Source organism: Mauremys mutica, chromosome 18, assembly GCF_020497125.1.
Source record: "Mauremys mutica isolate MM-2020 ecotype Southern chromosome 18, ASM2049712v1, whole genome shotgun sequence".
NCBI classification, from domain to species: domain Eukaryota; kingdom Metazoa; phylum Chordata; order Testudines; family Geoemydidae; genus Mauremys; species Mauremys mutica.
The window spans coordinates 25027820-25054935 of NC_059089.1; the positions used below are offsets into that span (position 1 = coordinate 25027820).

The 27116-nt window shown below is 40.2% G+C and overlaps 1 protein-coding gene across 12 annotated transcripts in view; it reads right to left on the reverse strand.

The window, feature by feature from the left end:
• TTLL11 (tubulin tyrosine ligase like 11) overlaps window positions 1-27116 on the reverse strand; it is a 226364-nt gene that overhangs the window by 161451 nt on the left and 37797 nt on the right. The window lies entirely within an intron of this gene.

A 27116-nucleotide genomic window follows, 5' to 3' on the forward strand; every position in this document is an offset into this window, starting at 1 on the left:
GTATAACATGCACTGAAAGAATCTATTGTACTCTAATAAGCATTCAGCGTAGAACAAAGATGATGAAATTGGGCCCCCAATACTTGCATTTTCCCCTAGAGGTAGATATTATTCATAGTAGATTTAGACCTGCTCAGTTAATACTGTTTCTAATAGTACTTCACTGAGCTCTTAATTATATGCAGCGTGCGCACTTCTATGCTTTGCATCTTTATCTAGTCATGCAACCTATTGTTTCTTCACAATATGTTTTGTTTCTGTATTAATATGCATTTTAAAATCAGAAACACAACATACCCCAGAAGGAAATCAATTGTCTTATCAAGCTTTATAATTACAAAGATCTTAAATTAGCCCATCACATGGTTTACAGCACAACAGAGAACACAGTATTTCTTCCCTATGAGGATTATTTTTGGAGAGCAATCATTTCCATGTTACAACAGAAAAGAAGCTTTATAATGCCCTTCAATGGAGTGGGAACAATACTGAAATTGCATTTTATCAGTAGTAACCCTGTCACTGAAGAGGATGCACTCTATATACACAAAACATGCTGCCAGTGATCACACTGCTGCAAGTCATGTGGCTTTACACTTTCTTTTTGTGGGGGGTTAGGCAGGAAACAGTTTCATTGCTTCCCAATTTTTTCAGGGAGTAATTATTACTGAAAAATAAGCCAATCAATCCTTTTGGTAAAGTAACACTTGCAGCAGAAGTTAAATAATATAGTACATGGCTGCCCCCAATACATTAATTTCTGTCACTCTGTCACTGTAAAAATTTACAGCAGATATAATCTCTTTGAAGGGGGATCAAGTTGTAGAAAATATGAGCCTAGTTTTAAATAGAATTTTAATTTTAATGAAAGCTTCAGGGAATGCTGTTTATGCTGCTTATCTTTCATACCTGGTGATTAAGTTAATTTATACTTAATGGAAGAGGATATTTCTAATCCCCAAACAGGCTCAACATCTGTCTGTGACTATGTTTTTGGAAGCCTTAAGCTGCTTGTGATGGATGTAATAAAACCAGGATACTGCAGAACTGACACCTGAAGGATATTTGAAAGAGGGAAAATGTTATTTTTCTGTTCAGTGCTTGTGCTTAAGTCAAGCCAAATTCCCAAGCACTTAATTTTGCTGTCCCTTAAAATCCTACTTTGCAGTCTTTTTACATTATTATGTGAATATGAATGGAAAAAGGAAAGTAAACAGTTCCCAGATATGGTTACGGTCTAATATTCATATTCATTATGTGTGGGATCTAAGAATAACTAACTTTTTCATGGCCTGGAGCTGATGAGAGTAATAAAGTTTTCCAAAGTTGGAGAAATGATCTCTTAATTCCATCTCCAATTCATTTCTCATTTCACATGCATTAAAGGCCAAAGGCTAGCAAAACAAACACTTGCATTTACCACTCAGTTATGACAGAGAGTTATAAGTCTCTTGCTAGAACAACAGTACTATACGGCTTTCAAATTTTATCCCAAGAATTCACATAATATTTCTGTAAACTAAAGGAAACCAGAAAATTATGTTGAGAAAAGTGTCCTTTCCAGCTATCATGGACATGCTTAATGATTTAAAGTGAATCCCTTCTTCAGAGTGGAAAAAACCATTAGAGATGATTACTGAAGTAGTTATTCAGTATCCTCGTATACCAAAAAGAGAATTCCAAATGTTCAAAGCAATGCAGGAGTTTTGGCAGAGAGACTTACAGATCCAACTGAACTCAAGTAGTAAAAAATACTGCATCCTGCTTTCAGAATGGAGTTCAGAGACTCAAGTGGGATGTATTTCTAGCAAGGAGAGGACAATGCCTAAAATAACGTCCAAAGAAATCTGTTAGAATGACAAGCATTTTCTTGACTGCGAACAATGTGCATGGGTCAAAGGAGTGCAGGAACAAATACCAAATAAAGTGTCTTGGGGCAATGTCTACAGTTCAGAGCTATCATTTCCTCAAGCCTGTAAACAGCTTATTACCTTAAAAATACACCAGAAAACACTGATTTGTGAGAAGGACCTTGATATTAAATTGGGAGTCTAAGCAGTAGCTTGTTCTCAGCAATCAAACAAATTGAGGGCCATTAATTTGTTTCTTTTCAAGTAGCAGTACTTGTACACTGAGAATCAGGCCAGTTCTCTCTCCTTGAAGACAAGTTTGTTACAATAACTGTCTATTTTATGCACTGTGGCAAAGATGATTACCTTGACTGAGAGGAAAGGATGGCAATCCTAGAATAATGTTTTCATTTAAAGTGATTCTTCCAGATCCAGACCCAAAACCATACATGCAATTCCAGCATTCCACTAACAAGTGTGTAAAACAAGCAGCACTGCACATAAATGTGTCAAAAGTATATGTTGTATAGTTTTTACAGGTCAGGGACTTGAATTTAAAATTGTCCTCCTCTAACCCTTGTATTAGTAGGAGTAACAACTTCCACTGGAGGTGTCCATCTGTAAAATTAATTTGCATTCCCAAAGGCAAATTAAGATACTTCTTAATTCATCTTCTTAAAGAAACTTTATTCAGCTGTAATTCTGTTTCCCAATTCCCCTTCCATTTCTGTGGGCCCTTAAATTTGTTTCACCTTCCTCTTCCACATTCTTCTCTAAAAGACATCACTTTATAGCTTAGAGTAGGTGATGGTTAGAGGGTGTTGAGTTTCTCATCTCTCCATCAGTATTCTCTTGAGATGGAAAAAGATCTTATATCAACTTTTGATATCTGACTTTGGAGATTCCTGGTTGAAAATACGTAATTTAAGTGAGAAAAATCATTGTGTAAGAGACGTAATATCTCAGCAGTTCCCTGGTGTACTCCTCTACACTTAGAGATCTTCTAAGTGTCAAATGGAATTTTTCCAGTGGTCCCAGAAATCTTTAGCCTGATTTTGAACTCTCTTCATTCACAAAGAACCCAAAATGTTATAACATAACCAATTAGATTACAGGTCAAACGTCAGTGGGAACAAAGCTTTGAGTCTCAAAAGTCACTAAAAGATTTCTCACTCTCTCAAAGGATGGTGAAAGAATTCATGGTTGCAAGTGGAGGTTGGCAAATTTAAGGTTATGCAGTTACCTATGGATCGCTACAAGCTCCTTTCCATTAAGAAAATAAGAACATAAGAATGGCCCTACTGGGTCAGACCAAAGGTCCATCTAGCCCAGTATCCTGTCTTCCAACAGTGGCCAATGCCAGGTGCCCCAGAGGGAATGAACAGAACAGGTAATCATCAAGTGATCCATCCCCTGTTGTCCATTCCCAGTTTCTGGCAAACAGAGGCTAGGGACACCATTCCTGCCCATCCTGGCTAATAGCCATTGATGAACCTATCCTCCATGAATTTATCTAGTTCTTCTTTTAACCCTGTTATGGTCTTGGCCTTCCACAACATCCTCTAGCAAGGTTGACTGTGCATTGTGTGAAGAAATACTTCCTTTTATTTGTTTTAAATCTGCTGCTTATTAATTTCATTTGGTGACCCTTTGTGTTATGAGAAGTAGTAAACACCACCTCCTTATCTGCTTTCTCTACACCAGTCATGATTTTATAGACCTCAATCCAGGGCCGCCCGGGGTGGGGGCAAGTGGGGCAATTTGCCCCAGGCCCCGGGCCACGCAGAGGCCACCACAAGAGTTTTTCAGGGGCCCTGGAGCGGGGTCCTTCAATAGCTCTGGGGCCCCGGAAAACTATAACGGGGCCTGCGCCCCCAGAGCTTCTTCCACTCCGGGTCTTCGGATTCTTTACCGCTGAAGTGGGACCCACCGCCGAAGTGCTGGGTCTTCTGTGGTAATTCGGCGGTGAGGGGCCCCCGCCGCGGGTCTTCAGGGCACTTCGGCGGCGGGTCCTGGACCAGAAGGACCCTCTGCCACTGAATTACCACCGAAGCGGGGGGCCCCCGCCGCCGAAGACCCCAGGCCCCCTGAATCCTCTGGGCGGCCCTGCCTCAATCATGTATCCCCTTAGCCATCTCTCCTTGGAAGCTGTTCCATACCCCTAATCATTTTTGTTGCCCTTTTCTGAACCTTTTCCAATTCCAATATATCTTTTTTGAGATGGGGCGACCACATCTGCACACAGAATTCAAGATGTGGGATGCACCATGGATTTATAGAGAGGCAACATAATATTTTCTGTCCTATTATCTATCCCTTTCTTAATTATTCCCAGCATTCTGTTCACTTTTTTGACTGCCGCTGCACAGTGACTGGCTGTTTTCAGAGAACTATCCACAATGACTCCAATATCTCTTTCTTGAGTGGTAACAGCTAATTTAGACCCCATCATTTTATATGTATAGTTGGGATTATGCTTTCCAATGTGCATTACTTTGCATTTATCAACATTAAAATTTCATCTGCCATTTTGTTACCCAGTCATCCGGTTTTGAGAGATCCTTTTGTAGCTCTTCGCAGTCTGCCTGGGTCTTAACTATCCTTAGTAATTTTGTATCATCTGCAAATTTAGCCACCTCACTGTTTACCCTTTTTTCCAGATTTCCAGATTGTTGCTCATCTCAAAAGCTCTGAAGCATGACAAATCAGCCTGTTTCAAGATTATTCAAAAATATCTTAAAATCATTAAGAAAAAATGCCTCTCTTTCTATTGAAATTCCCAACAACAACAGAGCTGAGCTGACTTTTAAGATGTCTAGGGCCTTTCCTGAGACATGCAACTGAGCGAATTTACTACATGCTGTAACTGAAGAGAGGGACTATCAGTTACTTCCAGTCAGTCATGAAAAAGATGGAGTGCTCTTTGCTGAGAACTAACAATATCAAAGAACTGGTGTTTATATGTTTCAGAACAGTAAATTAATGGCTTACATCAAAAGAAATGAAAACACATAAATGAACAGTGGGTTTTTTTTTATAACTACATGGGGCAATTATAAAATCATTAATCTCATTCCATAATTCACAACTCCACCAAGGGTGAAAAATTACTTTCTACCATAATTCACATTCTTAAACCTGATATCGTATTACATTACAAACAACTAATTCTAAGAACACATTTGTAGATACAAAAAAAATTGCTGTGGGAAATCACACACAATCTATATCCATCCATTACTTTATTTTGTGTTATTCTAATATTAATAAGATAATATCATATAGCCCTATTTCAAGAAATGATTTGTAGCCCTTATTAACATGGAAGGTGATGTATCTGAGCCAGCACCTGGCTGATCTATTCATTATAACTTTGTCCAGATTGCAGCAGTCATATTTTAAAATAAGTATGTTTCTGGACTGTGTCATTCTTGAGGGGACAGAAAGTACAAGCTGCAATTCCATAGCCACATTAAGAGTTTTCAAAGCTATTTGTATACCAACAAGCTAGGTCAAAGGCCCATACAGACTGTCTCACTCTGCACCCCCATCAAAATCAGTGAGAGTTTTTGGTGAACAAGAAATGCAGGGACAAGCTTTGAGACCTGGTAGGGTTGGGGACAAAAGGTAAAACATGGCACCCTTTTACAATACAGAATCCTCCTTCTTTTGGTCAAAGGCAATATGCTTTCAAATAATTATTTCTAGCAAACCTCAGCATTAATATCAAAGGAGGCCTCTGATACTCAGTAAATATAGGGATCTTATCTGAAATATGGAAAAAGACCACAATAGAGGCTTAAAATGCGGGGACAGAGGGAAACAGAATTTGCAACTACTGTCACTGCATTACAGGGCCATTGCAATGAGTGATGGGAAAAATCCACCAGATCACTGTGACTCTCTCCCCCTCTCCCTTGTAACTGCAGGATTGTTCCATGCTGGAAGGTAAATATTAACCTTAGATATCAATGGTAATCCATAGGGTCAGCCTCACTTGTTTAATTATGCAAGTCCTCAAGAAGTCCTGGGATCCCATGTAGGAGTTTCTGAATTAAGTGCATCTTACTGGTTGGATCACAGGTACTATATATATATATATATATATATATATACATATATATATATACACATACATACACACACGCACACACACATATATATATATATACCAATGTGAGATTTCTAAAAGTAGCTACAGCAAAGTTTAAAAATCTGAAGTGCCTTTCAATATTGAGAGGGACCAGGTGTAGAGCATGTTTTCAGAAGTCTTAAAAGAGCAACAGTCTGATGTGGAAACTACAGAAATCGAACCACCAAAAAAGAAAAATCAACCTTCTTGGTGGCATCTGACTCAGATGATGAAAATGAACGTAGGTCAGTCCGCATTGCTTTGGATCATTATCGAGCAGAACCTGACATCAGCGTGGATTCATGTCCTCTGGAATGGTGGGTGAAGCATGAAGGGACATATGAATCTTTAGCATATCTGGCACACAAATATCTTGCAATGCTACAAAAGTGCTGTGTAAATGCCTGTTCTCCCTTTCAGGTGACATTGTAAACAAGAAGAGGGCAGCATTATCTCTTGCAAATGTAAACAAACTTGTTTGTCTGAGCGACTGGCTGAGCAAGAAGGAGGACTGAGTGAACTTGTAGGCTCTAAAGTTTTACACTGTTTTATATTTTAGTGCAGTTTTTTTATGTACATAACTCTACATTTGCAAGTTCAATTTTCATGATAAAGAGATTGCACTACAGTACTTGCATTAGGTGAATTGAAAAATACTATTTCTTTTGTTTCTTTTTTACAGTGCAAATATTTGTAATAAAATATAAAGTGAGCACTGTACACTTTGTATTCTGTGTTGTAATGGAAATCAATATATTTGAAAATGTAGAAAACATCCAAAAATATTTAAATAAATAGTATTCTATTATTGTTTAACAGAGGGATTAATAGCAATTAATTTTTGTAATCGCTTGACAACCCTAATTTTTTTATTTAGTGATTTGGCTATAATGAAGCCAATATTTCAAGGGACACTGTGGTAATGGCCCTAACATTGATCTAACCACAATAAATCATTTACACTGTTTGCATTAATATATTCAAAGTATGAATGCAAATTTACTTTCACTGGCACAGAAGTTACATTGACTAACCATACACAACATCATTCTCTCCATAACCAGAACCAGAACTGAGACACCAACCTAATTGATGTTTTAGTCAACAGAAAGCTGATCCTTTGTCATGCTGTTCCTAGATAGTATATAGTTTTCATACAAAGGCGATATAAAATATGAATTATTCTTATTTATGGTAGAAACAGTGGCTAAAGTCCTTTGTTTTGAAACACTATTCACATATAGAGATCACAAAATACAATTGTCATTAAAGGCATTAAATTCAGTTTCCACAGCTATAATTGCCATCAGGAATCAAGGGTAAGAAAGATGGGCTGGTGAGATAATATTTAGTGATAGTGAGCATCTCTTACATTTTTAACCTTTTTAAAGTAAATCTGCTTTTCTTCATTAATTACTGTATTACAACCTTGTACTTTATTTAATATGCACATTTAACATATCTGTCTAGTAGTAACAAAAGGTTTTATTTGTCTCTTCCATTCCGTTCCTTTTAAAAATAATATAATTACTTATATTAAAGTTTCTAAAGTTAAAAAAAACCACAAACACAGGAAGTCATCTGTTTGGTTTCTCTTCCTTGGAAATGTTTCCCCCACTTTTTACCATTAAGACTCACTGAGCCGGATTTACATTTACACTAAGGACACCTTTCACCACCATTATATTTTTCTTCTGACTCCCAACTATGCGATTGGCCATCAAATTAACCCCTTTTCCAGTGCAAGAGAATTTTAGGTGTCACATATATTTGGAACCAAAAGCTGTGCAGAAAACTAAGGATTTCAAGATTTCTATCAGAAAGCACTCCCTATTTTTTTCCAAGAATAAAACCACACTCACAACATCTCCTATTGTGGAACATTTCACACAGGCATTACAAACTTAAATGGATATGCATACTTTACAAATGTGTAAAAAGAGGGAAATATTTACATATGGGGTGGTTACTGAAAATGAAAGCAATTACCGAATAATCTACATTATGGAGTAATTGTCTGCAATATGTAATTTAAAGGTAGAGCTGTTTTTAAGTAATACAAACTGGTAAAACTGGATATCCAGGAATAATAAAACCCCCAAATTAAACATATACAGTTCCATATACTACACACACAAACTACACTAAAAGAACATTAAGATTGTTAAGTCAATCACTCAATAGTTAGGAAATGCCAGGTTGCCTACGCAAACTTCATTCATCTCCCTTGTAAGCATTCATTATGATACAGTATTTAATTACATTATCATTTCCAGGGAACGTCCCACTCAGCCCCAGGCTAGAGCATGCCCAGTGTAGATGAAATCTTCAGGGAATTTACATGTGTAGAGCTCAAAGCAAGTCTCTACTGAGCATGTGTGAACTGCAATTTTTCATAGGCTTAGAACTTTTCCAAATTTGGGCAGATTTTCATGAGGATGCCAAAAGGCCTATTCCTGACACAAACACCACCTCCTTGCCAAATTTCAAGTCCCTGCACCAAAGCATGGAATCACTTGAATTCCTTAAAGAAAAAGCTATCTGAATTTTTTAACATGAGCAACACAATTTATGTTTTCCTAGTCTCATTCTTGGAAACAGCTGAATCGTTTTGGCTGAAATTTTCAAAAAGAAATGAAGCCTAAGGTGCACTCCTTGCATGGAAAATTTCAGCCTGATTTAAAGTTTGGCAAAAAGTTATAAGCAACTGAAAACAGCATCTTATGATGGGAAGTACTGGCAACCTTCATATTAGGTGGAGCGACCAGCCCTGCCTATAACATTATATAATATTCCTAGGTTGAGAGTCTGTAAACCAACTTTCAACCAAGAACACATTTTATGGTGGAGGTTTATAATGGGAATTGTGGCAGACCCTTAAGCAATAACAGAGCTACCTACCAAGGAGTATAATGGACCGTCCAGATTCTCATCTAGTGTAAATCAGTATGAACGAAGGGAGTAAGAGTCAAGGAAGCTAAATCCATTTACATCAGCTGAAATCTGGCCCAAAGAAACTGAATAATGAGCCTAGAGCTGACTGCAGAATCTCAGATTCATGTTAGTGCAGGAACATGAAGGAGGGAATGGAAAGGAGGGAATGGAAAGGAGAAGCAAAGAACTACCAACCTGAGAGAGATGGCGAGATTAAATGTACTGACACACTGGGTTAAATCTTGCTCACCTTACTCACTTGAGTAATGCCGCGCTAAAGGATGACAGTACACCAACTTGTGTGAGTAAAGCAAGCAGGCTTTGGTCCATATTCCAATACTGGATGTCCCAAGACATAAGAAAATACGTATCATTAATTGCAAATGCTGCAGCCTTTTCTATGCTGAAAACTAAGGAGTAAATTATGCCAGAACCTGAAAAGAAAGACACAGCATTATCTTTAAAACTGAATGAAATTAAAAAGAAGACTGAGCAGCTCCCCAACACCGAAAACATCTGTTCATTTTTCTTCTCCTTTTGGGCACCAGACAGGCCATGATTAATACATTATGGCTGAGAAAGAGATGAGATGGTATTTGCAGAATGTGAGCCAAGGCATGATTTTTTTTTCTATAGAAGGGACAAAGTACATTTTAATCAAATCAATTTCATAGGCAGAAAGTTACTTTCCCAACTGGCTCCTCAGTGACACTTCAGATTCCTTATAGGGTACACACACTGGGCCCTGTTTTTCCCTGATATAACTCCACTGTCTTCACTGGGTTTCAAAACTGTGTCCAGTTTGTCTAGATGTAAATACAGGACAGTTTTAAATCTTCAGAGTTAGTCCAAATTAACATTGTATGGCAAAATGAATTAATACTTCGTGGTAGGATGCCTAGGCTACTGAGGGCATGTCTACACAGCAGCCGCGAGGTCTGATTCTCAGCATGGGAGACAGTGTCACGCTAGCTCGGCTCTATCTAGTGCGCTAAAAATAACAGTGTGGACCTTGCTGCGTGCGTGGCAGCTCGGGCTAGTCCCCTGAGCCGAAGCCCGAACAATTCCCAAGGTCCAAGCTTGCGTGGCCAGCCAGAGCCACCAGTGTGCAGCAATGTCCACGCTGCTATTTTCAGCGCACTAGCTCGAGCTGAGCTAGCAAGAGTCTGTCTACCCATGCTGGAAATCACATCTCCCAGCTGCAGTACAGACATTCCCTGAGGCCGAGAGGCAAGGAAGAAGCAAAGCCAGGCTGAAAATAAATTAGACATTAAGCCCTTGTTAAATCCAGTAACATTAACCCCTCTCAGCTTGAAAAGATGCCAGCCTTGAGGTAGCACACAAGAGTCGGGAATGCTGGAGTTCGACATTTCTCCATTGTTTTAAAGGAGTAAGCCTTCCTTAGTGTGAAAGGAAGATCCACCAGCCTTACAGGCTACACCAATTTTGCCGTCTCAGTTCAGTAAAGCACTTATGCACGTGTGTAAGTGCGCTGATGAATCATGGCCTAAATGGTTACTTTTCTTTCATCACATCCAGGGTAAGAAAGCAAATATCCCGAAGTTCAAATTCGTGATTGTACTTAGTTTAAATTCCCATTTCTTTCAGTGGAAGTTTGCAATCAGTGAGGGCTGAGGCCCTGATTCAGCAAACCATCCCTATTCAGCAAAACATTTCAGCATATGCTGAAGTGCTTTGTTGTACTGAGGCCTCTGTAAAGATGGCAATATTGAGTCCATAACGCTGCAAAGCTGAGAAAAGTCAATATTTATTGATATTGAACTCAAAATGATTATTAACATTTTGAGAAAAATCCATATGCAATCACAGGACTGTGAAATAAATCCTTTGAATCGGTTAATGAATTCTAAAATGAAAACCAGCTTTAAATGAAAAATATTGGTAGCTTAATTATAAATACTCTGTAATAGGCTACAATATAATGACTGTCTGTGTAAAAAGAGACACAACCAATCTGCAACTTTGGCACTTATGCTCTTAAATACATTGGTATTTAATATTCAACTCATACCATGTCCTGGCTTTCCAATGCATGTTTGGCAGCGGAAAACGAGCAGCTCATCTTGGTCAGGTTCAACAGAAGTTGGAGCAAGAGTTCATGGAAAACTGGTATCAACACTTTACTTATGGTCTCAGATGCGAAACACCATCCCATACTGCAAACCCTTACTGTCTAGCTTATTATCATGAGGACACAGAAATCAATAGGACTGCTTATGCTACGGAGTGCTACACCTAGCTGTAGGGTTTCCAAGATAGGATCATAAAGCAGGGCACAATATTTGACTTCTTTGTATCTCAGTTCACTGTAAACAAAGAGCCATGCTCTGCCCTCATTTATATTCCTGCAGCCCCCTGACTTCTTATGCTGCTTAGGACGGCTGTTCTCCATTGTCTCCCAGCTTCTTTACCACACCACCATTTTCTGCACAGATCCCTAGGTTACACAGAATTTTTGAGGCTGGACTACAAGAGACTGAAGGGGTGGGAGAGAGGAATGTGAGCACCTTTCCTGCCTATACGTTATATCCCATAGTTTTGTTCCCATTGGAGAATCACAGGGAGGGAAGGGGAAGCTAAACAGCTTAATAGTGATCAACTTGTAATCTAATAATACGTCAATAGCTATGATTTAATTCTATTTTTCTGATACAGCAGGATGACTGACCAGTTTACACTGTATGGAAACATGTTTAATTCTGAACAGGTTACATTCTCTAGTTCATTTTCAAAAGCAGAAACTTTTAGTAAGAGAATGAAAAGTAAAAAGAAAGGAAAACAGATGCTAATAAAATGTAATTAAATTAGCTGCTTCTCAAAACATTATAATTCAACTCTAATTGGACAAACAGGTCTCCCTTCCCAATCTGATAATATAAACACAGACTGAGGTTAGCACTAGAACTAGGGGCACTGCAGCATACCAATTACTGCAAACGTATGGTACATTTTTGGGCCAATTAATTGCACAGTGCTGAAAACGAAACCTTTTAAAATTCTGCAACTCTCATCAATTCTTGTCCATTAAAATTTTTTAAATGAATTGGGCCTGTCATTGTCTTACTTGTGTGGTATGTTCGAAGCGCTTCCAGCTGTCCCTCAATGTGGGGTCATTTCAGAGATTCAAAATAAAACTGAATTCACTCTCTGTCTAGAGGCAGGAGTTAATGTGGTGACTTTAAAAATCAGAAATAAATGTTCAGAACATTGCATATTAATGGCTGTACACAGAAAACCTTTAAAAAAGTGGATCATGCATAGCAGAAGTCTTATGCAGTGGTGAGAATTAAGACAGACAGTCATAATCCTAAATAAATCTGTTGTCGAGCTTGCAGCAATTTAGTGCAACATTTGTGTGAGTCTGAGTGACATTTTATTAGACCTCTGACTTCCTAAATAAAGAACAGTCAAAATGAGAATGAAATTGTGAAAACAACCTCACTGCGCTTTGTGTGGATAACTTTGAGGAGAAACCCTGTGTTTTATTGTAATGTCAAGATGAAAATGTGCTCAAAATGGTGCTTAAGGTATCGATTTCAGGTGTTGTGAAAAAATGTAATGATTACAGAACAGTGTGCAGTAACTATAGAGCACAAAAGGAGTGGATATAAGGTGCAAATAATCAGTAACTACTGCTAAGATGGCAAAATGAAAATATGCCTGGGAAGAGTTAGTAGATATCGTTGAGAACAACAGAAGAATGCCTAGTTTCACCTTATACTTTCCTTTTTGAAAAATTTTAAGTTTTACTGCAAAATTACTAACACTGCAAGGTTAGTAATAATTATTAATTACTTTCTAATTATAGTAGCACCTACACTGAGACTGGGTCCCATTCTGCTAGGCACAGTATAGAGAGAGTGAGAGGCAATCCCTATCCTGAAACATTTACAATCTAACCAGACAAGAGAAAGGGTGGAAAACATTATTATCCCCACCACATAAATGTAGAACTGAGGCACAGAGAAATTAAATGATTTGTCCAACATCACACAGGAAGCCTGTGACAGAGATGGAAATTTAACTTGCATCTCCTGAGTCCAGTCCAATGTCTTAGTCACAAAACCACTCTTCCTCTTTTAAAATTATCAATGATGGTTTCATAGAGGAAAGTATTTATGTGGATTATTGAATATCTCAATGCCAGGGATATAATTTTATTTATTTCTGAAGACTTAAATCTATTACTGTCCAGATGTATCTAGCTGAACTGTAAATTTTTGTCCATTAAACATGACAGATTAAATGTGAGCTAAATTCCTTTAATAAATAAAACAATCCATATCTCTATTAGCAGATCTCTTCTTCTTCACATTACATTTGGTTCCAGGGCATGTACAAATTATTTGCTGTACTTTTTAATTGAAGACTGCAGTACTTGTTGTAGTAGCCTTTTCCCATCAAGTGGCTTTCTAAGCTATTGTAAAATGACCCCCACCACCATGTCCACCACCGGCATCATCTGCTCCTCCTCCATTTCACAAATTCTTAAACTTGGAGACGTTCATTATAAGGGAACTATTTTAAGTCTGTAATTAATCAATGGAAGCCCAGACAAAAAACTCTTGAGACTGAAGGAGGAATAGGAATGCAGAAGCAATACTGGAGAAAGATGGCACCCAGGCATCTACTAGATTTGCTTCACACACTTTTAAACACAGTAATTCAGGCTTGTACTGCTCAGACATTAATTGATATAATTTTTAAGTTACCCATCACCCTAGTTTCTGTACAGTACAGAAAGACAAGGTAACAGATTTCGCCGATTTGCTTCAAGACACTTGAGACAAAGAGTCACTTGTGAATGTTCCTCTCCATATGGCCAACTCAGAAGCTGACTGAATGGCTAAAGGAAACAGAGAAAGAATGATACTGAAGTTGGCAGATTGACAGATGAAGGAAAAAAACAAACCATGTAGGGAGGAGAAAGGGTCTGCTCAGTGTACCCAAGAAAGTGTATGCCAGAGAGCTCCTGAACAGAAAACTGGGTCACATTTAGATGCATGTAGGAAAACAGTAAGACGTTAAAATTAAAGGGCTTAGAGAGTCCAATGTCAAAAGAGCAATGTGGATGTGCTTTGTCCAGTTCAAAGCAGAAATATGGCTTGGAATAGAGAACTGGAGGGTAGAAATTCCTTGAGAAGCACTTGAGTAGCTAGAAACTTGACTAGATTTATAAAGACGTATAAGAGAACAAAGATTGCTGTAAAAAAACAACGAGGAGGCCGGTGGCACCTTAAAGAGTAACAGATTTATTTGGGCATAAGCTTTCGTGGGTAAAAAATCCACTTCTTCAGATGCATGGAGTGATGCATATAAAAGCCACGGCCAGCGTTAAGGGGTAGCAAGCAGGGCAATTGCCCAGGGCCCTATGCCACAGGGGGAATCATGAAGCTACGTTGCTCAGGCTTCTTCTTCAGCCCCAAGTGGCAGGGCTTGGGGCCCATGCTTCAGCCCCTTGCAGTTGGACTTCAGATTTTCTGCCCTGGGCCCCAGCAAGTCTAACACTGGTCCTGCTTGGTGGACACCCTGAAACTTGCTTGAGTCCCCTCAGGGGGCCCTGGACTCCTGGTTGAAAACCAATGTGCTAAAGGTTCTAAACAGAATATAGACATGATGACTCTTTAATTGCTTCCAGTACCATAGCTAAGAATATAAGTTCTGAAAGTAGAAAAGGGAAATCTAATATCAGCAACAAAAATGCCAAAATTTTATGAGTGGTAAAAGAAGAACAGAAGAATGAATGATAATGTAGTAAATGGATAGTAACAATAAGAAAAAGGAAGTAGCAGCTAAGTATGTATGGCTGCAGAGGAGAGCACAGTGCAAAGCAAGGCTTGCGCAAGGACCTGAAGCAATGCACTTATCAGGAATTGTCTTGATGAGCTACAAAACTACCCTTGAGGAAACTTACATGTAGTGGAATGTGAAAGAGCATGCTCCTTTATAGTTCTATAACTCCTGACCTTCATGGACGCAGAAGAAACAAAGGATGAAAATTCAATGGTTTGTTGTAGTGAAGCAGACTGGGTATCGAGCAGCACAGTATTCAGTGGCCATCAACTCACAGAGTAGTACAGAATTTTATAACAAGGCACTTACACTAAGTATTAGCTGAAGAGATGAGTCTGTTTGAGAAAGAGCAACATGGAAAACTAAACTGAGATGGACTGAATCTGAGGGTGGAGGGAGTCAGAATACAGCATATGGAAGCAAGGTCTTTTTTGATCTAAAACACAGTTGTACTTCAGCAGTGTTTGTCTAATGCAGCAACAAGCCAGGACAGGGTATAACGTAACGGGTGTAGGGATTATTTCTGTTACCTTCAGTGATGAGGTCTCATCCACTGAACTATTGGAAGCTAGTGCAAATCTAGGACATCAAAAGGCACAGCTGCTCAGAATGTAACTTCAGACAATCAATCCAAATCTCTTGTTAGGTCAATGCAACTACTGTATAGCTCTTCCTTCATTAAGCTGGGTGCAGACCGATAACTTGCTTGAAACAATATGTCTCTGATAATGGGCCCAAAATGTACAATTTATGCCAGAAAAGCTTTTTTTGTGTACAGCATGCAAACTCAGCCCTTTCTCCAGTTAATGAAGAAGCAAAAAAACTGAAAAGAAATGTACCAACATTGGTTTAATTTTGTATCATGCTACATTGTAAATAAGCCAATTAATAGTAGCAAAATAATAATACACCTTTTACAATTTTCATTTCTTTAACTCAGCAACACACCAGAATTAATGCCATTACTTTATCTGTCAAAAACTGATGTTCCAATATTATAATTAAAGATAAATCAAACTATGATATAGATATAAGCTAACCTAGAGTTTAATTTTGAGAACTCTTATAAACATATCAGGAAGTCTTAAACCTCCCCCTTAAATCATACTGAATATTTAAAGATTTGACAATTAGCATAATAAGCTCCCATAAGATGGATCCTAACATCAGGACTTCTACTTTTTGAACACCAGGTTAATTCACCACTGTGTTGCTCCAGTTCTAATGGAATCACACCAGCACAGAAATGAAATAACGCTCTGGTGAGTCAGGCCCATTGTTTTTTAATTTATGCCTTTACTTCCCTATTTAACATTGATCCAAAACATTAAATTTGTATTACCTCTATTTTTAATTCCAGCATAACACTAGGGTCTAACAGGAGGTACTGGCACACCATGGTATCACACTACATGCTCAAGGGGGGTTTAGTTTTAAATGATCTCAGCTGTATACAGTGACTGCTAATTTTCTCTCTTATTTCATTCCATTGTGTTCACAGCATGATTTTCATATCCTGGCCAGCTCCATAACTGTAAAATCCATCTATACCGGCAGGGTTATTTTCTTTGGAGATGAGGTGGAGTATTCCTTGAAGGGAGAAAAACTAATTATTAACAGGGGTTAAAAAAAACAGCTCAGGCAGCAGTAAAGAGTAGCTTGTTGGCTTTATGAAACCTGTAGTAGATGAGTTCAACCTTCAACAAACAGTGCTGTATGCAGTAATAGAGAGGATGCCTTTAAGTAGTGGGTTTGACTAAGTGACCCTGCAAGCCAAGTATACAAAACCACAAACCAGATCTGTGCCACAGATTTTGGTCTAGATAAGATTCTACTACACCAGTCCCGTTGTAGACTGATTCACTAGCTACTATTGTAATGGTTCTAGAACAGAGGTCGGCAACCTTTGGTACGCGAGCCGATTTTGCCTGGCACGCGGCTGCCAACCGAGGTCCCGGCTGCTGGCCCTGTTCAGCACACAGCCGGCTGAGTGAATGGAACCCCAGGCCGGCAGGAGGCTGAGCGGGGCCGAGATCCCAGACCAGCGGCAGGCACGCTCCCTGGCTACCCCCTCGCCACGCTCCGGTTCTGCGGCTCCCAGGAGTGTGAGCCGCTGGGGCACTGGGCCCTGAGCCTGCTGCGGAAAGGGCAGCAGCGGCTCACACTCCCGGGAGCCACAGAGCCCGAGCGTGGCGAGAGCCGGGGGGCGCATGGGGACCGCTGCCCGCATGCAACCACTGCAGGAGTCCCGGGGGGGGGGGGGGCACCAGGCTGCAGCCCAGGCAGGCACATCCCCCCGGCTCCCCCCTCAGTGTGCTCGGGTTCTGCAGTTCCCAGGAGTGAGAGCCGCTGGGGCACGGGGCCCTGAGCCTGCTGCAGGAAGGGCGGTGGCGGCTCGCACTCCCGGGAGCTGCAGAGCCTGAGCGCAGCAAGGGGGGAGTCGGGGGGCACATGCAGACCGCCACCCACATGCAACCACTGCAGGAGTCCCCAGCTCCCCCCTCAGTGTGCTCGGGTTCTGCAGCTCTCGGGAGTGTGAGCCACCGCTGCCCCTCCCGCAGCTCCCCCCCACCCGCTACCTCAGCGCTCCATGTAGAGTTTTGCCTCCACGTGGAGCCAGTGTCTGACCGGCCTGGGCATGGTAAGGGGAGTCCCGGGGGGGCAGTCAGGGAGCAGGGGGATGATTGGATGAGTTGGGAGTTCTGGGGGTCTTGTCAGGGGGCGGGGAGTGGTTGGATGGGGCATGGGAGTCCCTGGGGGTCTGTCTGGGGGCAGGGGTGTGGATAAGGGTTGGGGCAGTCAGGGGACAAGGAGCGGGGGGAGGTTGGGGGTTCTGACCAGAGCAATCGGGGTGGAAAGAGGGAGGCAGTAGATGGGGGCGGGGCTAGGGCAGGGCTCTCCCCTCTGTTTCGATTGTTGAAATATGGTAACCCTAGGCGAGGGGGGAACCAAGGGGTGCATGGGGCCTGGCACCTGAATACATCCACTGCAGGCGCGCCCGGGGGGGGCACAGGGCCGCAGCCTGGGCAGGAGGGGCGCAGCGGTGCCACCGCCTTTGCAGGGCTGCTGCCCCCCTGCACCGTGCCAGCTCCTCCATGGCTGGGGCTTGCAGCTGCCGCAAGTGGGACACTCTGGCTCTCCAGTGCCTCCGGAAGGCGGCTCCTCCCTGCAGAACTGCTGCAACATCCCAAGCCCGGCAAAGCCAGTGAGTGGATTCGAGGCAGGGGCCACCTGGGTGGGGTGGGGAGGGCTCGCGGGGGGGCTGTGCACCCTCCAGGGGAGTTCAGGGGGCGGGAAGGTGGGAACCTGGTCTGGGGAGCAGCCCCTGGGCATGGCTGACCCCTGGGGTCTATAAAGGCTCGTTGGGATTTGCCCCTCAGTGAACCGATGTGCAAGGGGGGCGGTGCAAGGTAGAAGTTTCGCCTAGGGCACAAAATATCCTTGCACCGGCCCTGCCCCAGGGGGTGCGTGCACCCCAGGTTAAGAACCACGGCACTAAACCGATAAGATCTGCATTTTAATTTAATTTTAAATTAAGCTTCTTCAACATTTTTAAAAACTTGTTTACTTTACATACAACAATAGTTTATAGACTTATAGAGAGAGACCTTCTAAAAACGTTAAAATGTATTACCGGCACGCGAAACCTTAAATTAGAGGGACTAAATGAAGACTCAGCACACCACTTCTGAAAGGTTGCCGACTCCTGTTCTAGAAGATGTGGTCTGCTAGAGGGTGAGGACAGAGGAACATGTCAAGAGCACAAATGAAAAACTGGAGGTTGCAGATAAAAGGAGCAGACGGGGGTTCTAGAGCTCACATGTAAAGTTAAAGCCAGATGTGGCCTGAGAGAACCAGGCTATGAACATCAGACTTGTGCACTTGGTTCATGGCCTCTCTGTGAGAAAATAACTTAGCATTCAAATGAAAATGAAAAGTACGCAATGTGCACTTGTCTAAGGTTACACCGTCTCAGACAAGTACAGCTGTTCTTATAGCTTGACAGCAGCGCATTTGTTTGTGCATGCTGGAGGCCTGTGCTGTATTCCCACTAATGACTTCTCCCCATAAATTAATTTATTGAGTGTGCATCTTGTGATGTCTGTACAGAGATTTGTGACAGCTTCCAGTTGTGTAATGTAAAAACAGTTACATTTTAGAAAGTTGGTTGCTGTGATAACAGCACAGGTTTTAAATTAATTCAGTTTCCACTTTCCTTCCTGACTGGTGGATTGTCCTCTGAAGAAGCTACAGAAACGACTAGAGAAATGCAGCAGCATTCATTGGAATGGACAAAATGCATCCTTTGGTGACAAAAGCCAACATGTTTAAATGAATCTTTTAAAATGAAAAATGAAGTGAGTTTGGCAGTGAGATGAGTAAGTGTACAAGCATTTCACCTATGAAGGCTGTAGCTTAAATTAGGAATAAATGAGAATGGGCTGAGAGTCTCTGCTTAGTCCTCTTTTATGAGCATCACAAAATCACAGCATAATCCAACTCCCTCTGCACTGGAGAAGTCTAGGACTAGAAGAGGAAGTGCTGCATGTCAGGATTCAAGGCACTCAGAGTTGGGGGAGAACTCTGACTGGAATCACAGAAACTGCAGTAGGTCAGGCTTTGCGTGCACTGGAATAACAGGAGAGAAAAACCTGCCAGTTCAGATGCACTAGCAGTGGTGTTGACTGGGAAAGTTTAAGATCCTACCCCACACACACACCATGCCTCCAGGCAGTGTTATGTCTTAATTTTTGTGAGCATCAAACAGACTCCAAAATAAAATATACAGAAAGGAATACACTGGCAATTGGAAAGATAAAATCACTGCAGACAATCATACAGTTACCTGCATAAGCAGACACTAATGGTTCTAGAAGATACTAAAATAAACAAATTTGCAACTGAATTACAGAACAAATAAGGTCACAGAGTTTCTCATCAGTGAGAGCTGTAAAAACCAGTATTCTATCGTCACCTTCTCCACACATTTATGCACCGAGACTCTGATCTATTAAACCCACCCAGGTCACAATACCCTTGTCACAGGCCCCATGACTGAAACAGGTCCAGCTCCTCTGTGCCAGAGCTGGTGCTCCCAGCTGAGCCAATTAAAGGGATGGACCTGCAGCAGGGAGTTCAGTGATAGCAGGGCTAGAAGGGGAATGGCAGAGTGGAGCTGCAGGGAGAGAGGGTCTCCTGCAAGATTCCTTGAAGAAGGGAACTGGGGTTGGGTAAGAAGACCCAGCTGAACGTTATTTTTCTTCTTTGGAAGAAGGCAAAGAAGGCGGGCCCAACCTGGCATCTTCTCCAGCTGTTCAGGCAGCCGGAAGGGACAGTGCCTCAGGGAGGAGAGGCTGTGCCTGGCTTAAGGCTGAGTGGAAGGTTCGGCTCTGTGGTTGCTTTTTGGAAATTTGTGTTAATAAAGAAACCAGACCCCAAGAATGGCTGTGATTGAATAATCAAAACTGTGGGGAGTTTTGTTTAAGGATCCCAGAAGGAGGAGAAAAAGGAAGCAGGGTATCCCTGGCCAGGAGGTGGCATCGGGTGGTGGCCATCCTGTTATAATCATATCTCAGAAATATGTACAATGAGATAAATCAGTAATCAATGGCAAGAATGATTGATTTTATTTTCATAAATATTTAGAGACACCATTACACATTCCATATTTCTGTATTCTCTTTAAACAGGACTTGAGAGCACTGGGGAAGGGAAGATTATGATACTGACTAAAAAGCATCTGGAAAATAAACCAAATGCAGCAGTCTAGGTGATTTTGCATTTTTTTAAATGGAAATACAAATACCAGAGGCCTATCTGATTCTCAGCATCTAGGTATTAGCAGCAATAGTAAGAAACGGGACCAAGTAGTAGGAAGGTTCACAGCTCTCTTATAATGGCTTACAGCTCAGCTAGCAGAATTAGACCTGCCAATCACTGGCAGAGAATGGGAGCAAGAACATACGAATGACCATACTGGGTCAGACCAAAGGTCCGCCTAGCCCACTATCCTGTCTGCCAACAGTGGCCAATGCCAGGTCCCCCAGAGGGAATGAACAGAACAGGTAATTGTCAAGTGATCCATCCCCTGTCACCCAATCCCAGCTTCTGGCAAACAGAGGCTAGGGACACCATCCCTGCTCATCCTGGCTAATAACCATTGATGGACCAATCCTCCATGAATTTATCTAGTTCTTTTTTTGAACACTGTTATGGTCTTGGCCTTCACAACATCCTCTGGCAAGGAGTTCCACAGGTTGACTGCACGTTGTGTGAAAAAATACTTCCTTTTGTTTGTTTTAAACCAGCTGCTATTAATTTCATTTGATGACCCCTAGTTCTTGTGTTATGAGAAGGAGTAAATAACAACACTTCCTTATTTACTTCCTCCACACCAGTCATGATTTTATACACCAAGAATATTGCATTCTTTCATACTCATCACTGCAGAATATCATGTTCTCCCCAACCCACAGCCCACTATTTTTGCCCCATATCAGCAGAAGTTGCCAGAGTGAGGCAGATATGTGACCTTTCCACTGGAAAAAAAGAAAACCAATTATTAGTTTTCTTATTCTTCTGTGCAAGAGTCTCTGCAAGTACTTAACTGAAGTTTCCTTCCTAGCTACACAGTTAAAATAACCCCTTGATACAAACTGGAATTAGAGTTGGTCTCTCAGAACAGTGTGGTATCAACTAATGCTTGCACACTGATCTTGTAAAAATTTGTGGACCTTCCTGAGCAGAAGAATAGTTAATCTCATCTGTCACTTACTAGAGCCACATAGCCAGAGAGTGGGAACTGAGCATATAGCACCAGGTATCTTGCAAGAAAGTATTCAACCAAAATAAGACAAATAAATTTCAAGGCTGAACTCAAAACTGAAAAGCCCTGGAGTTGTGTGTTCTGACAATGAACACTTAAGAAGCAATACAGATGAACAGAACAACAGTAAGATCACACCAGTTAATGAACACTTGTTTTTGCAAACATGATGAACTGATCATTTTTGTAAAAGCCACAGATTAAATTCCACTTGGTTTGTAAAATGATTCTTTTCTGTTCTCATCATTGGCGACTTCAGTGCAGAATAAAAGGCGTATATTACTTGTGGATTTGCACCTCCATGTTTTTTATTAGGTGAGAAGCAGGTATTATTCCATGACCAACTGATATCTTTAACAATAATAAATATGAAATATTTGTGAAAATGCACTGCTAAATACCCATGTCCCGTTATATTTTGCATGTTTTCTATGTCAGAAGTACAGAATGTTTAGTATATCTCTTGAGCCACGTAGGAAACATTCACCTTATTCCAAGATAAACATGTAAATCCAAATGATCATAATGGGACCCATAATAAGCACCAAGATTTAAACAATAACTATAACAATGGGTTACTATAACTGCAACTATTTTCTGAAAAACAATTCCGTTATTTTCTCCGGGCTAATTAGCATTAATAAGCCAAGACTCAAATATTTCCTTTCGGCACAATAGGGAAGCAAATCATCAGTGCTGGAAGGAAGAAATTAAGATAATATGAATGATTTTCAAAAGATATTTAGAGCATACACACTCTAAATTATATACATGGCTACCAATTAAACACCAGTCAAACTATCTGCATCTAACAGCCAATTGTGAATATGCAGAGTGTACTATCCACACTTAAGTTTAAGTCTGCTAAGGAAAACACTCTCGTCCTTAAATCCAAAGCTTTTCTGAAGAGGAATAAATTGATTACAGTTAAGAAATGGCTATTAACCATTTTAATTTAAAGCCTTTATTATTGCTACTACAAATGCTTAAAATTAGGTACCAAAAAAGAAAAAGTTTTGTGAAACCTTTTGAAACAGAATTTCAATTGGAGGCACAATCTGAACAATAATTTGCTTCAGTGATTATCTTAATTAAACTGCTGTTTACATGAGCAAAGTTGATTTATTTCAGTATTGCTTAGCATCATTACACCATCCATTTAATTGTGCAAATTTCCTTTAGATCAAAATCACACACTCCACCTCAAAAAGTTATAAAATGCATGTGAACCACAAAGAGCAAACTCAGAGCAAATTTATCTGTAAGAAACATTGTAATATAGCAGGATGTGTTTTACAACACAAGATATAAAAGACTAATACTACATCACAAGGCTATCGGTCTAGACGATGCCTCTATAAGCTAACCATGACCACCAAGAAGGACATGTGTCTTTATTTTACAATCAATGCCTCATTCATCTTGATAAGAAAATACACACATGATCTGATGGTAGAATACTGACTATTAATGATGCTGAGATGAAAGTTTTCAGCATACCTTAAGTTTGGGAACAAAATAACTACAGTTGCTGGTTAATAAATGAAACCTGGAAAAAACACTACTTTATAATGTAGTTCTGAAATCGGAAGTGCATAAAGGTTCAAATCAGAAATTCGGAGGACAGTGCATTTATTGGCTATTCATTCCAAGTTTTCAATAATGTTATTCAACAGATTTGTCGAGAGTTCCAAATACAGGCTCTCCAAGGAACAAACTTGGCTCCAAGTTATTGGGCTTGATGCCAAAATTACTGGGTAAGATTCTATGGCTGATGTTCTGCAGCAAATCAGACTAGATGATCATAATGGTCCTTTTAAGCCTTAATATCTATGAAAAAAATACTACAGCACAAAATTAAACTCACTGGATAGTGGCTTCATTAATGATTTATTTATTTCCTTTTACTGATTGTGAGTGAACCTCCAGTTCTGAATTAAGAATGCCTAAAGAAAGGAGAATTAGTCCTGGAGATGAAAGCTATGCAAGAAGAAAACCTAAATTTTGGCTCATGGGAATTTATTTGATAATGTCTAAAAGGGGGATTTTTCTGTAGCTTTTAACAATGCATTTTTTTCAGTTGGACCCTTTTTTAAAATGAGGAGAGCAAAAAGGAAACAAGCAATGAAAACGTGTTTGGTTAGCTGCCTTTTGCTTTAGCTCTTATAAGAGCTATCCTAGTCTCTTGTTTGTAAACTACTGAGCAAAAAAACTGCATATACTGGCTAGAGTTATAGGGTATGTTGAAGGAAACTTCCCAGATAAACCTCATGGAGTTGGCTCTGAATTCTCCTCTGTGGGATACGGAGAGATGTTGTCTCCAGGCAAGAGGCACAGAGTCCCAAACCTAAAGAGATTGGGGATTCAAAGGAGATAGGAAGTTCCAACCTTGTAGATTCTGCACCCTCAGACTAGTAGACCTCTCTCGCCCAAACAGATCTCTCTCAGGAAATTTTGCTATGATTGGTTCCTCTGCAGGCAACTGGCCCTTACCAAAGAATACAGACACAAGGAGGAAGTTAATGCAGCAAAGAAGAGCATTAACTTGTACAAGATTATATGCCAGTGGTAGACAGGAACATACTGCAGACAGTGGGAATCTCATGCCTCCTTTCCAGCTCAGGACATACCTCAAAAATACTCAGCCCATCAACGTGGTTTTCGTATGAATGAAGGGGCGTCCATGGGCTTGGGGGAAGGAAGGGAGAATGCCATGTTGGTTCACTTTTCCCTTCCACTCTGTTTTGCCCCTGTGTACCTCACATCATTGGGCAGCAAAGGACCTCTCTCAATACTACATGAAAAGAACTCTATTTCTCTATTATTCAGTATGCTACAGAGCTCCCGATCATGCAAACAAACACTTATGTATATACTTAATTGTAAGTACGAGCGGTCCCATTGAAATCAATGGGGCTACTTTGAGACATAAAAATTAGGCAGATGCATAAGTATTTGCAGGGTCAGGGCAACACTGTAGAGGGCTATAATGCTAAGCAAATGCCAAATTTAGTACATGTAGCAAATACATAGTCCACAGATGCATTTAGTGGTCCTCATTGAGCTGGTCTGTATCGCTGTAAATTTTCAATTACTTCTTATTGGCATTGCCAAAATAATTATTGGCTCTTAGTGGATCTGAAGGCTCTAAATGTTGCTGGAGAAAATCAGATGTACAGCATAATAAATGCACTGCTTTGATTTTGCTTAACTCGCACTTTCAATGTAATATATCACTTCATAGGGGGAAAAAAATCAAAGCTCCATAAAGAGTAAAAACTAAAGAAAAAATTTTACTACAGAATATATATGACCTATTAATTTTGCCTGATAATGAAGTGTTTTTGGATGATTTCTAAAACTCACTTTCATTTTGATGCTTCATTTATTTTAATCTAGGAGATAATTAGAGGGAAATCAAATCCATCCCCAAAGCAGAATAGTTACCTGTCTAAGATGCCATTCATTTACAGCTTGCCGTTTCTTTCTAAATTTTTTCCCATATGTTCAAACTGAGTGTTACATACACTGCCAAATTTTATTTAAATCAATGTCCATTAACAACTTATCACTAAAAATAAAGTGGAGGATGTTTGATGCATGGCTGGTTTCCAAAACATGACTTCTTTATGTTATTTTTCTGGTCTTAATGGGCCTGATTCAGTTATAACCATGCAGCCAATAAGAACTGGAATAGCAATAATATTACAATGGATACATATAATATTTTGCTTAGTCCTCTGTGTCTTTAGCTGGTTATTTAGCTATAATCTTTAAACGGGATCCTTACAAAGAAGGAATGTGTGGGGAAAGGGGAAACAGAGGCACATTTTAACACTCATTGAAATCCAACTGAAACGGGTGAGAGAAGAAATGCACAAAATGAAAATGCTATAAAACATTTTCTAAGAAAACAACCCAGAGGTAGTTGGTGCTTGAGCCCTATCACGCTAAAGTTCTGCACCAGCCCAATGTCGTTACACTAGTATAAAACTGGGACAGGGTAATAGAATCAGGCCCTTGAACCTTTGCACATAGTGAAGTTTGCACTATGGCCCACATCTTCCACCAGAATCTACATCCAATCAACCACCTTAAAGTCCCCTGAAGGTTTTGAGTACAATTCTGTTCCACCTTTAATTGACTACTCATTCCCCACTAGGCAACTGATTTTTTTTCGGACATACTAGCCCATGACTCCAAAAGCTTTTGTAGACTTTAAACAAAATTAACCCTTGTTGCACATTTTCAGTGAGAGTCAACTCTTGAGTGAATCCTCCTGGAAGACACTCTGACAGGGGCAGGCCATCGTCAGTACGAGACAGTATTTACAAAGAGGAGGGATAAATTGTACCTTGATGCAAGGAGAGCTGTCGCACCTGAATTGCTATCCATCAAGATGAAAATATAACACATACTAAGAACGCAGCTCAGACATGGGAAAAACCTCCCTGAGAAGCACTGAACAAGACAGTCTTGTGCTGATAATACCAAGATACCCAGTAACAAGATCATCTGTAACCAGATTATCTTGAGAAAAGCTATGTTACTGATGAATTCATGCTGTGATGAGACAGTGGTTTTTCTCATCACAGGATAATCCTATTATAAATTATTTTGCAGTGAAAACGTGCCATAAAAGATACTCAATGGGTAAGCATTCCAAGCACATACTTCCTTATTTGTTACCATATGCTGCACCTTGCATCCCATACTTAAATACAATTAATGAATGCATGGGATAATGGCTGAATAAATATAAAGGAGACATAGCTTAATTACAGGAATAGAGAATAAGATCCATTTTGCAGCTCTCAGTGTTAAAGTAATCTTACTAAGGGTTAAAATTAAATATAGTTAAGATCAGAGAACGATTGCTAGGTAATCAGTCAGCATGTATACTGGCTGCTGCAACAAATACATGTAAACACACTGCATTTGAAAAAAATTAGCTGATTTTGTCAAAAATCATGCCTTGATTGCATGCTCCTTAGGCAAGCAGAAGATAAAATTTTCCAACTGTATATAAAAAAACCCAACATATACACAATTCTACTTTTCCTGCTCTTTCTTTCAATACAAGGATAGCAAAATTGTCCTTGAACTCATCATAGAATACGAATAACCAATTTAAGCTTACTGCTAAGTGACAAGAGGAGAAAGGCAGACATTTTAGAGCAGAGACAGACTCACAGGCAAAGGCTCCTTAGTGAAACACCATTTCCCCCTTTCTTGGCTGCAAGAGATTGCTTAAAAACAAGGTGTTTCATTAAAACAGAGCATTTCTGCTTTCTCTTCTTAATCTTGTCCTACCACTGGCACTTCTGTGCAGGCTGTATTACTGTTCCTCCAGTGCAAGTCCCATTCCCAGATCAGCTCCAACTTTAAAATAGTAACTATTACTAATTACTGACTATTTGTGCTTTAGAATGATTATGTTTATTGTCACAACAAGGAAACGATTTTTACATGCAATTTCTACTTATTTCAGTTCAGATAAATAAATAAATGGAAATATCCTATCTCCTAGAACTGGAAGGGACCTTGAAAGGTCATTGAG